The 15,957-nt window shown below is 40.8% G+C and overlaps 1 non-coding gene across 1 annotated transcript; it reads right to left on the bottom strand.

Moving 5' to 3' along the window:
• Positions 1-1,264: 1,264 nt before the first annotated feature.
• LOC101446162 (uncharacterized) lies at positions 1,265-10,420 on the bottom strand. The gene is made up of 2 exons (XR_009185028.2): positions 7,451-10,420; positions 1,265-5,334 (listed from the first exon to the last, which is right to left on the bottom strand). It is a non-coding gene; the product is annotated as an uncharacterized protein (transcript).
• Between the last annotated feature and the right edge of the window lie 5,537 nt (positions 10,421-15,957).

The following is a 15,957-nucleotide window of genomic DNA, read 5'->3' as shown; positions in this document are numbered from 1 at the left end:
TACTATCCGAAATGGACCTATTTGTTTTGATGTCTGCCTTCATCCACCAACAGTAAATACCATGAAAGGAAAAACAATGTATCTCCTCCCACTTTGTATCTCTAGGCCCTGGCATTTGGTAACACTGAAAAGAAAAGATAAGGAGAAAGAGAAATCAGGAGACAAAGGGAAAGGTGAGTGGATAGAGGAAAGTTCATTGAGATCTCAGACAAAAGAGGAAAATGGAGCCAAGTTGTAGAAGCTACCCCACATGGAATGGAGCAGCTCTGCTCTAGAATATATACTTATGAAGAAAGAATGGGAAAAGACGATTAAAAAAAAAAAAAAAGATTTGAGGAAAGACTCTGGAGGGTACTGAGAAATTTTTCAAAATTGTTCCCACTTTCTAACTTAAGCTCTTACTTCACTATTGATAGCTTCAGCAGTGGGGAGGGGGAAAGGAGATTTTATACTTTTAATTCAACACGTAGGAAATAAGAGTCAATTTATTGAAAAGTACTTTGCAGTGGACTTATTTCATAAAATAAAAGGATGACAATCTAAATGGAAAATATGTTGCCTAGGGAAGTGGATGTGGTTCAAGTGATTGGGCTTCCACCTACTACAAGGGAGGTCCCGGGTACAATTTCCGGTGCCTCCTGGAAAGGGTGAACTGTGGGAAGGTTTGAGCTGGCGCAACAAAATGACGCAACAAAAGAGACACAAAGAGGAAAGACAATGAGATATACACCAAACCAGGGAGATGAGGTGGCTCAGATGATTTGAGTACCTCTTCTCCACATGGGAGATTCCAGGTTTGGTTCCCGGTGCCTCCTAAAGAGGAGTAGACACAGAGCACACACTGCAAACGGACACAGAGAGCAGACACACAACTGCAAACAAGGGGGAAGGGGACAAATAAATAAAATAAATCCTTAAAAAAAAAAATGTTATCTAGAGTTTGCTTTAGTCTCAAGACAAATTTTCCTGTGATTTCCTGAATCCCATAAACCAACACATATTAACAGATAGTCAAATTTGTTACATTATTTAGAATTAATGAACTTGCCTAATTAGGAGCATGGTAAGTTGGTAAACTGCTGTCAACCTTTTCCCTCCGCTTACTGATCCATAGGAATTCTTAGCTATTTGGCACTGTAAGCAGAGTGCCTACAGCCCACAAACTTTTCCGAAGCACAGGAAAACATCTGAGATATTGGAAGGGAAGAGGGAAATGGTGGAGGAGGGGGTATTGGTTCTAAAATAAGAAAGTAAAACTACAAAATTAAAATTAAGAAACATTTAATTTAACTCATACATATACTTAATTAATTTTTAAATTTAGAACATATACAAGTTTCATTAATTGGGAAACAATTAGAAGTTTTTTATTCCAAAAGAATCCCCATGTACACACAATGATTGCTAAGAAATCATACCTGATATAAATGTTAATTATAGTCAAATAACTTCAAAAAGAACAATCCTTTCAAAAATTCACAACTACAAAGAAAGTTCAACATTGGAAAAGGCTGCATCTTAATATTGATATGATACAGTTCCTAACAGCCTGTCTCCTTCAGTTCCAAATAATGGTTCGGAGGGCCTGAACAGTGGCTCCTGTAAGGGAGACCTGTGGGGTTATGAATGCAATGTTTACAGGAGTGAGGAGGAGCAGAGAAAGAGGCAAGCACAAACAGTCCATGTATAACACATATGGAAACACACATCATATAAACATTGATAAATCTTGTACCCTTTTCACACTTAAGGGAAAGCTTCAATGTTGTGTATATTTTCATATCTAAAGGTATAAATCATACAACCTGTAGAACTTGGCTACCCAAGTCCCAAGACAAGATGAAATCAAGCCAAAAGGAAATGGCAGGCAGTCCACTACTGTAGACCCAGGGTTCCCCTGGTACCTGCAGCCTATATAATCTCCACCCCTTGAACATGGACAGTACCTGTGACTTGCTTCTAGCAAATAGAGTATGACAAATGTAAAGACATTTTACAGTTGTAATTAAGGTCCCAAATTTGAATTACTTAAAAAGGGAGATTATCCCAAGTGGGCCTATTTCATCAGTGAAACTCCTAAATCTCTGAAAAGAGGGAGTGGGCACACCCCAAGATTAGACTCTTGCTCGCTTTAAAGTAGTCACCTGCAATCTTATGAGAAGGCCTTTCAAGCAAGCCACATGGTAAGGAACTATGAGTGGCCTCTAGGAGCTGACAGCAGCTTTTGACTGACAACGAGCAAGAAAACTGCAACAACAGTCCTACAATTATTAGCAGATGAGTTCTGCCAATAACTTGAGAGAGCTTGGAAGCAGACTCCTCCCTATCAAGTCTCCAAATGAAAATGCAACCTGGCCAAAAATTGAATTACAACCCTGTTTGAGACCCTGAGTCTCACTGCTACGCTGCTACGCTGTACCCAAGACTCCTGGTTCACAAAAATCTTGAGATAATAAATGTACGTTTTAGCCAGCTAAATTTGTAGTCATTTCCTACCAGCAGTAGAAAACTAATACAGTAAGCAAAGCTGATTGGGAAAAAAGAACAATTAGCTTCAGTGGGATACCCAAACCATAGCTCTAGGGCCACATGTTTATTTAAACCTCATTTAAATAGTAAATGATTTGTGCTTCATTTTAAAAAGGAGTTGAGGCAGATCAGGACCACAAGTGGTCCCCTAATGGTTGATCTGTAACTGTGTAACACAGAGGTAGGAGAAAACAACTATTATAAAACATGAGAAGGCTATGCTGGGAAGCCTATGATTGGTGAAAAATCTGAGGTTGTTGAATAATTGTAGATAGCATCCTAACAAAACAAAAGAACAGAAAATATATTCAAAGCCATGCATTAAATTGAAGTGGAAAAACTGTTGTAGCCCTTTCTGCTTCAAACTCAAACAATATTCTCCAACTGTTTCTTTATACATGATGAAATTCAAGGATTAAAAAGTTAAAAGGACATAAAAATCAGTTGTACATAATTTTATATTTTATAGTATTGAAATATATTATTGTCTATTTTGGCCCACTTTCTTCTTGTTACAACATCTTGGTTTTCTGCCTCACTTTTATTATTGAGTCATATTGTCAGAGAAGGGCTCCAACAATGTGCTTTTGTGCTTTTTTTGTAACATCCACTCTAGGTAATTTTTATGCTGAAGACCACTGAGAACTTCCCACTGGAGGTAGGAATGGGAGTGCAATAAAGGGGGGTTATGGGATTTGGAAAGAAAGTGCTTTCATTTTGCAATGAAAAAAGACAGAAGGAAATCTTACAAAGCTACAATATACCAAAGACAAGGTTAAAATAAATAAACTGTGTTAACCTATAACATATCACTTGGCAATATGTTGAAACATCTAGAAGCATATACATTGCTTCCAATCAGAGAGCTATCAACATGCTATAAAAATTATCAAATTTGCTAGCTATTAAGATATTGGGGGGAAACATACAAGGCTCAACTGACAGAGCATCCACCTACAATACATGAAGTCCAGGGTTCAAACCCAGGGCCTCCTGACCCGTGTGGTGAGCTGGCCCACATGCAATGCTGCCGTGCGCACGGAGTACCATGCCACGGAGGGGTGTCCCCCACATAGGGATGCCCACGTGCAAGGAATGCACCCTGCAAGGAGAGCCACCCCATGTGAAAAAAAGCACAGCCTGTCCAGGAGTGGCACCACACACACACAGAGGTGATGCAGCAAAAACGACACAACAAAAGAGACACAGATTCCTGGTGCCACTGAGCAGACACAGAAAGAACACACAGCAAATGGACACAGAGCAGACAACTGGGCGGGGGGGGGGGGGAGAGAAATAAATTTAAAAATAAATCTTTAAAAAAAAAAAAGATATTGGGGATTCCCTAGTACAGGTTCTTTATAATTTCTCTGCCTCCATTCCATTCATAAATAACACATAACCAGTGGTTCCAGCTCTCTTTACATGTAGCTTTCAGAAAGCACAGATGGCAAGGAGATGGTGAGGACAAGTTTTCTCTAATGGGGACATTTCCTTCTCTGAGGAGGTATGTATAGGTCCCCCTCAAGCTTTGATGAGCTCTGACCTCTGTGGAGAATCACTGCTCTAGTCTAATCATTTCATTTCATAGGTAAGAAAACTAGAGCTCAAAGGATTCACCTAAGGGTAGCATGGTAGAACCTTAACTACAACATATTTCCTGACCTGTCACTCTACCACATCTTTTCTGTCAGAATAATAAGAGGACCCAAAGTTTTCTAATGTTGTTTTTGAAAATAATCCAATCATAGCATTCTTTTAAATAAATGAATAATATAATAAAATGCAGAGATGCCTATATCACAATTTCCCCAAGCTACCACTAATGATTTTTATATTGTCAGTGCAAAAAGCAATCTGCCTTTGTTGTGGCAACAGAAGGGAGAAATTGGTAGGAACATGAAGTGGCAACAGGATTTTTAAACCTAAGATTGGAAAGTGAGGTTGCTGTCCCTCACCATGAATTTCTAACTTAATATGCTAATTGTTTAAATTTAGAATACTGGTTAAGTACAATCCTTTTAGGGACAGACCTGTGGTACTCAAGGCATAGCATAATACCAATGCCACATAATTGTAACAGTTACTAAATACTATTACTCCATTCTGGGGAATGGGGGGAATAAAAATACTTTTTAGCAAAAACAATACAGACAGAAGTCAGGAAACAGTTTCTAGTTTAATCACACCAAGGGTATATCCAAACTAACAATAACATTCTAAAATAAAGATTCCTTATAACTCCAGAACATTTTCATTGTAAAGAGTTTTAATAAGTAAAAAGCCCTACCTACAGTTTCCAAATGTCATGAAAAAGGAAACAAATAATCAGTCCCATTAGTGCTAAGGGGAAGGGGTGAAGAGGGGAACAGACTGAAGACAACCATTTTCTTTCATACAGATAAAACACTGGTTCCTCAAATAACAATTCAAAATGTCACTTAATGATAGGAATAGGCAGGAGAAAAAATAACTGTCTATATTTGCCTTACACCCAGTATTGGGCAAGAGAATGCCAACTACGCTATTTAGGAATGGCTTGCTAAAACATTGAAAAAATGGAAGACTTCATCCTTATCGTAGACTGCCACTTCAGTGGAACATTCGGTGCACATGACCGGGTGATAGATTTCTTCTGCTTCTGTCTCTGCCTGCTCTGCAGCACCTCCATGGAAGGACTTCAACTTCTTATGGCCCCGCCTTTTCTTCTTGTTCTCTGGGGTTTTGTATCTTAAAATCTCCTCTTTGTTGACAGAACAATTCATCACAAACATTGCTCTATACTGAGTTTTGTATGATTCATGCCTAAGAGGAAAATGAGATGGAGAATTTGGGTTGTATGTTCTATTTTGATATTTATTCAATTAGATAAAATTTGTGAAAACCAAAAACTTACTGAAATACCAATCAAAGTGAAGACATGGAAACAAAACAACAAATTTAAAGAAATGTTAAGGATTGTTTTTAAGACTAGGAAGAAACTTTAATGAATAAATAGCACAGAGAATGAATGTATTCACTTTAAGAGTAATTTTCATCTCAGAAGAAAATTTGATTTGCTCTTCAAACTTGGAAAGACAAGAAAAGTTGTTGAAAACTTGACAGGTATTTCAAGAATCTTTGACTATGTCTTTTCCTGTTATGACCTGAGGCTCTGCCCTGCTGTCATTACAGGTAGTTGCATTCTGGTTACCATTTTAATAAAAGCTACAGTTTTAAAAGCTTAAAAAGCTTCTAATTTTATAGTATCTACTCCTCCAACCCAATGAATAGATAGTTTTCTTTGTTCCCTTCATTCACTTAATATTTTCTTACTTTTTCTCCCACTTAGTAAGTTGCTCTTCTTTTTCCCTCCTTAAACTTCCTTAAACTTCATACAACATGGAGACATCCAGACACTATACTCAGGGCAGATAGTTCAAGAGTTTGGTGCCTTGCTTTGGAATTTATGCTCCCCAGTGTGACAAGAGTTGGACTCAGTTGTGGTTTTCCTACACATGGCTCTTCTGTCCTTCTATTTGAACCTATAATTAGTACAAGAGTTGGTATGTATACATCCAAGAGACTTAAATCTTTGAGCTGTCCATGTGCCAGCTGGGCCCTGAATCTCAACAGAGTTGCAATACCTACTCTCTAGCACATTGGTTTCACTAACAAGGAGGTGATGATGGACAACTACCATCCAAGGAAACAAAAGAATCTACAACTACAAGCAAGAGAGTCCCATCCATCGGCCCCATGGGATTGCCACTCCCTCTCAATTAGAGGTGGAATGGACATCACCATACAAGAATCCTCGGGATTGAGGAATGAACTATGGACTAAAGTAGACTTACTGGTATTCTACTATAGACTTATTGTAAGTCTAGCAATGGAAGAAATTATTTCATTGCTGTGGAGGCAGTAGCCACTGGAGGTTCTAAGGGAAGGGAAAAGGAAAAACAGGTATAATACGGGGGCACTTTTGGGACCTGGGAATTATCCTAAATGACACTGCAATGACAGATGCAGGCCATTATATATTGTGCCATAACCCACAGAACTGGGTGGGAGAGAGTGCAAACTACAATGAAAACTTTAATCCACACTTAGTGGTAATGCTCCAAAATATGTTCACCAATTGCAATGAATGTACCTCACTAATAAAGGATGTTGTTAATGTGGGAAAATGTAAGAGGTGTAGGGACCAGGGCGTATGGGAATCCCCTATACTTTTTATGTGACATTTGTGTAATCTAAGTATCTTTAAAAAAAACCACATACAACAGAAATATGTAACTGGCTGAAAAGAGTGAATTTGGACTGCCCATTCACTAGCTCCAAATTTAACCTCTAATATCACCTTGTACTTAGCCAGGTAAGACTATAATCCAATCTTAAAAATACATACAGGGGAGCAATGTGCCTCAAGTGCTTGAGTACCTGCTTCCCACATGAGAGGTCCCGGGTTCAGTCCCCAGTGCCTCCTAAACAAAAATAGAACAACAGGCAAACAAATGAAAAAACCAACACTGGGAGCTGATGTGGCTCTGTGGTTGAACGCCAGCTTCCCACATACGAGGATTAAGCCCCCGTTTCTCAAAAAATAAATAAATAAATAAATATATGCCCACAAAAAAAGAAAAAGAAAGAACGGAAAAATACAAGAGTTTATGTATTTGGGAAATTACCTCATTCTTTCACAAAATATAGGCAATTTCACAGAATCCTTGTTAGCAACGATAAGGACTTTATTAGAAAAGCTATTTATAACAAAACTATGTATAACCAAAATTATTTGTATAAAGATTAGTCAGGTAGCACCAAGAATATATGAGTATAGAAACTTATCAGGATTCCTTGAGCACTTTTCAAAAGTCTATTTCTAATTTAAATAAAGGTCCACCAACTTGTATTTTTGTTTTTCACATCCATCCATTACCTTTGGCAATCAAGGCATAGTGTGGTCATGCAGGCAGGGCAATTCAAGACAGCATCACTATTTGGAACAGGCTGTTGTTGACGTGGCCGCTGTATTCCAAAACCATGGTAACTAGATCAGAAAAAGAAAGTGGGAGAGGGAGTGAGAGGGAAAGGAACATTAAAACCAGATCTTGTTTTTAATACCATTCTCCAATAAAAGGAACCTTGTACTTCTGATTCTAGGGACTGGCGCAGGGAATACCCAAGATGAGCCTGGAGCATCTTATAGTGCCACAAAGTAAGGAAGTGCTTTTAAAAAAAAAAAAAAAGATGGGGGGATATGTCAAACGGGCATAGGAATCAACCAAAAGAGCTCTCAATGGCCAAAGCGGGTACAATTTCAGCAATAAAATAAAGTACTATTGGATTATAACCCAAGTAAAAATAAATATCATGAGTCCATGCCAACATAAATAAATGAATGAATAAATAAACAAGCAGGAGAGAACAGACAAATCTCCTACATAGAAGCATTACAAATAATTTATGTAAATGCTCTCTCCCTCAAGGAGGTAGAGCCTTAACTGCCCACTCCTTAATTGTGGACTGCACATAGTGACTTCCCTCTAGGATGGGAAAGGGGAAGGGAGTAACTTTAGAGAAAACTGACAAACACTCTCAGTCATATGATCAAGAGGTCAACATCAATGCTCATAAACCATGTTGATAGTATGTACCCTTGATATGATGTGATGAAAATGGCACTTTACCTCTGTGATCATCTTCCCAAAAACCCATAACCCCAGTCCAATCATGAGAAAAACGTCAGACAAATTCCAATAGAGGGGCATCCTATGATATACCTGACCAATACTCCTCTAAACTGTTAAAGTCATAAAAACAAGGAAAGTCTGAAAAACAACCACAATCAAGAACACTCTAAGGAGACATGACAATATCCTGAATGGGATCCTGAAACAGAAAAAAGACATTAGGTAAAAACAAAGGAAATACAAACAAACTATAGTTTTCAGTTAATGTATCAATATTGGTTGATTAATTATAACAAACATACCATACTAATGTAAGATGTTAATAATAGAAGACACTGTGTGGGTAAGGGGGTTAAATGGAAAATCTATGCACTACCAGCTCGATTTTTCTGTAAATTTAAAACTGTTCTGAAAACCATCTACTGATTAAAAAAAAAAAAATTAAAAGCTACATAAACAAGATTCTGAGCTAAGTGTACAGGGATTTTTGTCTATTCGGTTCACTATTACACTTCAAAAATCTAGAACAGGGACTTCCAGGAAAGTGGCGGAGCTCTTCCAGGAAAGTGGCAGAGCTCTCTCAAACAGGGAGCTCCATGACTCAGTACTTCCACCAAAATGAAGCTATTAAACAGGCCAATTTTAGATGGAGAAAAAACCATTTTGAAGCTCAAGCGGCCAGCAGAACACTGTATAATATCCAGAAAGAGTGGAGAAAGAGGCTGATAAATTATGGTAAAGAACTGTAACTTGCTCTGTCCAGGTGGCAGTCAGTGGGGCCTATCTCCCACTCTCACAGCAGGCCAATGTGAGATACAGTCCCTGGCTAGCTACTGCTGACAGGAAGGGATGTAAAATTTCTCTTCCTCAAGAAAAGGGGTGTACACAGCCAATCACTGATCAAAACTTTCATGAGTTAATTTGGATCGCTGGGTCCAAGATCTGAGATCAGCTACTGTTTCAACCCACCCCCAAACAAAGGCAGCAGCAATTGTTTCGGCCCTCAAGTCAGGTACAGGCGGGAGAAGAGTTAAAGACCCAGGGGACTTTCGGGAAGACAGCAGACTAGAAAGACACAGAACTCTCTTCTCTCCCAGAAGAAGAGCTAGAGGACAGGCAGAAACAGCCTGGAAAAAAATCTTCTAGGGTTTTGGATATAACCCAGAAGAGAAAGGGAAAAAGGAAACGAATTGCAGTGCCAAAACAGTGAGTTAAAAGTAGCAGCTGGGGGAACAAATGTGGCTCAAGCCATTGAGCACTCGCCTCCCACATGGGAGATGCTGGGTTTGGTTCGCAGTGCCTCCTGAAAAAACAAAAACAAACAAAAAAAACCAACTCAGGGAAGCTGATGTGGTGCCAGCTTTCCACATACGAAGTACCAGGTTCAATACCCAGCCCCTGGTAGCTCAAAAGAAAAAGCAGCAGCTTCCACTGCCAGGAACCTCCCCCACAGGCCTCGGGGCCAGCAGCAACAGACAAAGGGGGCCCCAGGGATCACCTCCCTAGGAAAGTAGGGAGAGAAAAGGACAAAGTCTTTAGGCTCCCACAAATTTGATCTACCGTGTCCCAAAAGCCATTCCAGGACAGGTGGGAACATGCCATTGTCTGCCTTGGGAGCCAGCTAGGGACGTAAAGAGATCCGGGACTAAAGATATCTGAACCTCCAAATCTCCCCCTCTACTAACTAGGACTGATTGCTGAGGATGCAAAAGGGAGTGGAATTATTTCTTACCCAGGAAAAGGGAAGGGGCTGCCAGTGAAGGTTGGAGAACTGTACCTGAGAAAGTTTTAATTACAAGGCTCTTAGCCTCCAGGCAGGATCCTCTATCAAACTGATCAGGTCTGTGTTGCAGTGAACACACTCTGACCAGGCACTGAACAGAGGTGGCTGTCAAAGAGTATCATCTGCTAACAGGACAAGGACGTGCATGTGAGAAAATTAAAAGTAAATTAGTAAGAGAAGCTTTTTCCAGCCTTTATAGCCTCCCTCCCCAAGGCCCTAGAGAGCGAGTCTGCAACCCATTACTGGGTCCAGAGCTCAGTTCTGAGCAACAGGGACAATCCTAAAGATCTACATTGAAAAAGAATCAAAGAACAGCAGTAACACACAGGCTCCCACCATTAAATCCCTACAAAAGAGAGAGAAATTGAGCATTAGAGTAAACTCACCATCTTAATCAGCTGCCTAGACAGTAGCAAAACAAAATTACAAGCCATACTAAAGAAATGGAAGACATGACCCAAGAAATGAAATATATCAAAGTCCCAGAAAAGACGCAGAATTTCAGATAACTAATTAACGAGATGCACACAAATTTCCAAAATCAAAATGGTGACTTGAAAGACAACATGGGGAAGCAGACTTAGCCCAGTGGATAGGCGTCCACCTACCACATGGGAGGTCCGCGGTTCAAACCCCGGGCCTCCTTGACCCGTGTGGAGCTGGCCCATGCGCAGTGCTGATGCACGCAAGGAGTGCCGCGCCACGCAGGGGTGTCCCCTGCGTAGGGAAGCCCCACGTGCAAGGAGTGCGCCCCATAAGGAGAGCCGCCCAGCACGAAAGAAAGTGCAGCCTGCCCAGGAATGGCGCCGCACACACGGAGAGCTGACACAAGATGACGCAACAAAAAGAGACACAGATTCCTGAGCTGCTGACAAGAATAGAAGCAGACACAGAACACACACAGCGAATCAACACAGAGAGCAGACAACTGGGGAAAGGGAAGGGAGAGAAATAAATACAAAATAAATATATTTTTAAAAATAAAAATCTCCAAAGAAAAGTTCAAGATCAGATGGCTTCACAGGTGAATTCTATCAAGCATGTCGAAAAGAATTAACACCAATCCTGTTTAAACTCTTGCAAAAAATTGAAGAGGAGGGAAAATTATCCAACACATTTTATGAAGCCAACATCACCCTAATAATATCAAAGTCAGGTAAAGACACTAAAAGAAAAGAAAATAACAGATCTCTCTAATGAACATACATGAAAAAATTCTCAAAACAAAATAATTGCAAATTGAATACAACAGTGTATCAAAAGACTTATATACATCATGACCAAGTGGGATTTATTCCTGGTATGTAAGGCTAGTTCAACATAAGAAAATCAATATAATATACCACATTAACAAATTGAAGGGGAAAAAACACATGATCATCTATCTCAATTTGAAATAGAAAAGGCATTCGACAAAGTCCAGCAAAATTCCTCAATATGATAAAGGGCATATATGAAAAACCCACAGCCAATATCATACTTAATGGGGAAATGTTGAAAGCTTTCCCTCTGAGGTCAGGAACAAGACAAGGATACCCACTGACACTGTTATTCAACATTGTACTGGAAGTTCTAACTAGACCACTTAGACTAGATAGATAAATAGATAGATAGATAAATAGATAAATAAATAAATGGCATCCAAGTAGGAAAAGAGGAAGTAAAATTCTCATTATTTGTGGATGACATGATCCTATATTTAGAAAATTCTGAAATGTCTATGACAGCGCTATTTAAACTGATAATTGCATTTAGCAAAGGGGCAAGATACAAGATCAACACTCAAAAAATCAGTAATGTTTTTGTACCCTAATATTGAACAATCTGAGGAGGAAATCGGGGGGTAGGGGGGGAATCCATTTACAATAGCAACAAAAAGATTCAAACACCTAGGAAGCAGTTTAACCAACGCAGTACAGGACATATATGCAGAAAACTAGAAAACAAGATTAAAAGAAATCAATGGCAACCTAAACAAATGAAAAGGCATTCCATGTTCACAGATTGGAAGACTAAATATTGTGAAGATGTCAATCCTCACAAGAGATTCAATGCAATACTAATCAAAATTCCAACAGCCTGCTTTACAGAAATTTAAAGATAATTACCAAATTCAATTGGAAAGGAAAATGCACCCAAATAGCCAAAAGCATTCAATAAAAGAAGAGCAACATGGGAGGAATTTCACTGTCTGACCTTGAAGCTTATTACAAAGCTACTGTAGTCAAAACAGCATAGTAATGGCATAATATAGACACATTGATTAATGAAATAGAATTGACAGACCAGAAATAAACCCTCACCTCAACAGCCAACTATAGCCAAAAGAATGAAAGAGGTCCCTTATCTCACTCCTTATATAAGAACCAGCTCGAAATGTATCAAGGACCTAACTATCAAAGCCAGGAACATGAAACTACTGGAAGAAAATGTAAGGAAACATCTTAAAAGACTTTGTGGTAGGTGGTAGTTTCTTGGACCTTATACCCCAAGTACACACAACTGAAGAAAAAATAGATATTGGGACCTCCTAAAATTGAACACTTTTGTACCTCACAGGACTCTGTCAAAAGGATGAAAAGGCAGCCAACTCAATGGGAGAAAATATTCAGAAATCATGTCTGATACAGATTTAATATTCATGATATATAAAGAGATGTTACAGGAGAGCGGATGTGGCTCAACTGATAGAGCATCTACCTACCATGTAGGAGATCCAGGGTTTGGTACCCAGGGCCTCCTGGCCTGTGTGGTAAGCTGACCCACACACAGTGCTGCCACACGTAAAGAGTGCCGTGTCACACAGCGGTGTCCCCTACGCATGCAAGGAGTACATCCCGCAAGGAGAGCCTCCCCGTGCAAAAAAAAGTGCAGATCGCCCAGGAGTGGTGCTGCACCCACGGAGAACTGACGCAGCAAGATGATGCAACAAAAAGGAGACACAGATTCCCGGTGCCGCCTGACAAGAATGCAAGCAGACACAGAACACACAGCAAATGGACACAGAGAGCAGACAATGGGGGGTGAGGGGGCGTGGAGAGAAATAAATAAATCTTAAAAAAAAAAGAGAGATGTTACAACTCAACAATAAAAAAGACAAACGACTCAATTAAAAAATGTGCGAAAGACTTGAATAGACATTTATCCAAAGAAGAAATACAAATGGGCAAGAGAACACATGAAAAAATACTCAACATTGCTAATGATTAGGGAACCACAAACCAAAACTACAATGAGAGGGAAGCTGTGGAAAAAAATTTCACCTGTTCTATTGTAATTGTTTCCTTATTGTAGATGTAGCCATTGTTCCCATTTATTGTAGATGATATTGCAGTTCTGATAGCAAACAACTGCTCGGTAGTGTCCAATAAACAGGATGTGGAAACTAGGGTGGAAGCTCTTAGTTCCAGAAGTTGTGAGTCCCCTGGTCCCATCTTTATCACCTCTCTTATGTCTCTCTCTCTGTCCTTTATTTCTTAAGTTCTGCGTTGCCTTCCCTTCGAGCCAACCTATCGCTGAGCTGATCTCAGCAGGAAGCGGCTGTGGCTCAATCAATTGGGCTCCAGTCTACCCTATGGGAGGCCCTGGGTTCGTGTCCCAGGGCCTCCTTGTGAAGGCCAGAGAGCTGCCACCCCAGGCACCTCAGAGTGCCGCCAGCCCGCAAGCGCCGCGGAGAGCCGACTCAGCAAGGTGATGCAACAAAAAGGAAGACAAGCAAAAACGCAGAAGAGTGAGCACGAATGGATACAGAGAGCAGACAGCAAGCAAGCCGTGGCGGGGCAGAATAAATTTTTAAAAATAAATAAATAAAAAATGACAATGAGATATCATTTCACACCTATCAGAATGACCACTATTAAAAAGACAGAGGGGGAAGCAGATTTGGCTCAACTGATAGAGCATCCATCTACCATATGGGAGGTCCAGGGTTCAAACCCAGGGCCTCCTGACCCATGTGGTGACCTGGCCCATGCACAGTGCTGATGCTCGCAAGGAGTGCCATGCCACACAGGGGTGTCCCCCACGTAGGGGAATCCCACACACAAGGAGTGAGCCCTGCAAGGAGAGCTGCCCCGCGCGAAAAAAGCGTAGCCTGCCCAGGAGTGGTGCCGCACATACAGAGAGCTGACACAGCAAGATGATGCAACAAAAAGGAGACACAGATTCCTGGTACTGCTGACAAGAATACAAGCAGACACAGAAGAACACACAGTGAATGGACACAGAGAACAGACAATGGGAGCAGGGGATAAAGGGGAAAAAATAAAATAAAAAATATATCTTTGAAAAAACAAACAGAGAATTTCAAGTGTTGGATGGTACAGGCACTGTGGAAGACTGTTGGGCAGTTTCTAAAAAGTTAAATATAGATTTGCCAGTTACGTGGAAATACCACTATTAGTTATATACCCAGAACTGAGAATAGTAACACAAACACACATCTGCACATTGATGTTCACAGCAGTGTTTTTCACAATTGCCAAAGGTAGGAAACAACCCAGGTATCCATCAACCGATGAATGAATAAACAAACTGGTATATTCACACAATGGAATATTACGCAGTTGTAAGAAGCAGCGAAGTCACAAAGTGTGGCAGTTTGATATTATTTATGAATCCCCAAAAAGAGAAAGATTATGTTTGTAAAGTAGTCTGTCCCTCTGGGTGTGATAGCCTTTGAATGCATTAGATTCAGCAACATGTCTTGATTAAATTACCTGTTAAGATTAGAGCTTTGACATGACTCCAGGATGAGTCCCCGTACCCTTGGTGCGCTGATATAAAAGGGCACTCACTCAAGAAGTCGCATGAGTAGAGAGAGAGAGATCTATAGATCCCAGGGGAGGGAACTTTGTCGGTTTTGATCCTGCAGCCCCAGGAAGAGAGATGAGCCATTCATCTGATTTTTTTTTTTCCTTTCTTTTTTCTTTTTTTTTTCATCTGATATTAATAGTTTACAGCACAGGAAACAGCTGTGGCTCAACCAATTGGGCTCCCATCTACCATACAGGAGGTCCAAGTTTCGATGCCCAGGGCCTCCTGGTGAGGGCAAGCTGGCCCATGCAGGGAAACGGACTTTGGCCCAGTGGTTAGGGCGTCCGTCTACCATATGGGAGGTCCGCGGTTCAAACCCCGGGCCTCCTTGACCCGTGTGGAACTGGCCATGTGCAGTGCTGATGCACGCAAGGAGTGCAGTGCCACGCAAGGGTGTCCCCCGCGTGGGGGAGCCCCACGCGCAAGGAGTGCGCCCGTGAGGAAAAGCCGCCCAGCGTGAAATGAAAGAGCAGCCTGCCGAGGAATGGCGCCGCCCACACTTCCCGTGCCGCTGACGACAACAGAAGCGGACAAAGAAACAAGACGCAGCAAATAGACACCAAGAACAGACAACCAGGGGAGGGGGGGAAATTAAATAAATAAATAAATCTTTAAAAAAAAAAAAAAAAAGCTGGCCCATGCAGCAGGCTGGCCCATGCAGAGTGCCAGCCCATGCAGGAATGTCACCCTGCGCAGGAGTGCTGCCCTATGTGGGAATGCCGTTCTGCACAAGAAAGTCGTTCTGCACAGAGTGCCAGCTGATGCAGAGAGCTGGTATAGCAAGATGATGCAACAAAAGACTTAGAGGAGAGAAAATAAGACATAGCAGAACAGGGAGCTGAGGTGGTACAAGAGAGTGAACACCTCTCAAATCTACCTAATGAGAACACAAGCAGACAAAGAAGAACATACAGCGAATGGACCCAGAGAACAGACAATGGGGGATGTGGGGGGGGGGGAGAAATAAATAAATCTTTTTAAAAAAAAAACAAAAACAGTTTACAGTTAAACTTGTGAAGAGACCAGAGTAGCTGAAAAGGCCTAGAAAGAAAAAAGCCCTATGCTAGCCTGTAGCTGAAAGAGAGGAAGGCTGAACCTTTGCAGAGATTAGCAACCATCTTGCTTCAACACATAGCAGCTGTTTTTGGTGAGAAA

Source organism: Dasypus novemcinctus, chromosome 3 (genome assembly GCF_030445035.2).
Source record: "Dasypus novemcinctus isolate mDasNov1 chromosome 3, mDasNov1.1.hap2, whole genome shotgun sequence".
Lineage (NCBI taxonomy): Eukaryota > Metazoa > Chordata > Mammalia > Cingulata > Dasypodidae > Dasypus > Dasypus novemcinctus.
This window is presented reverse-complemented; position numbering and strand designations above follow the sequence as displayed.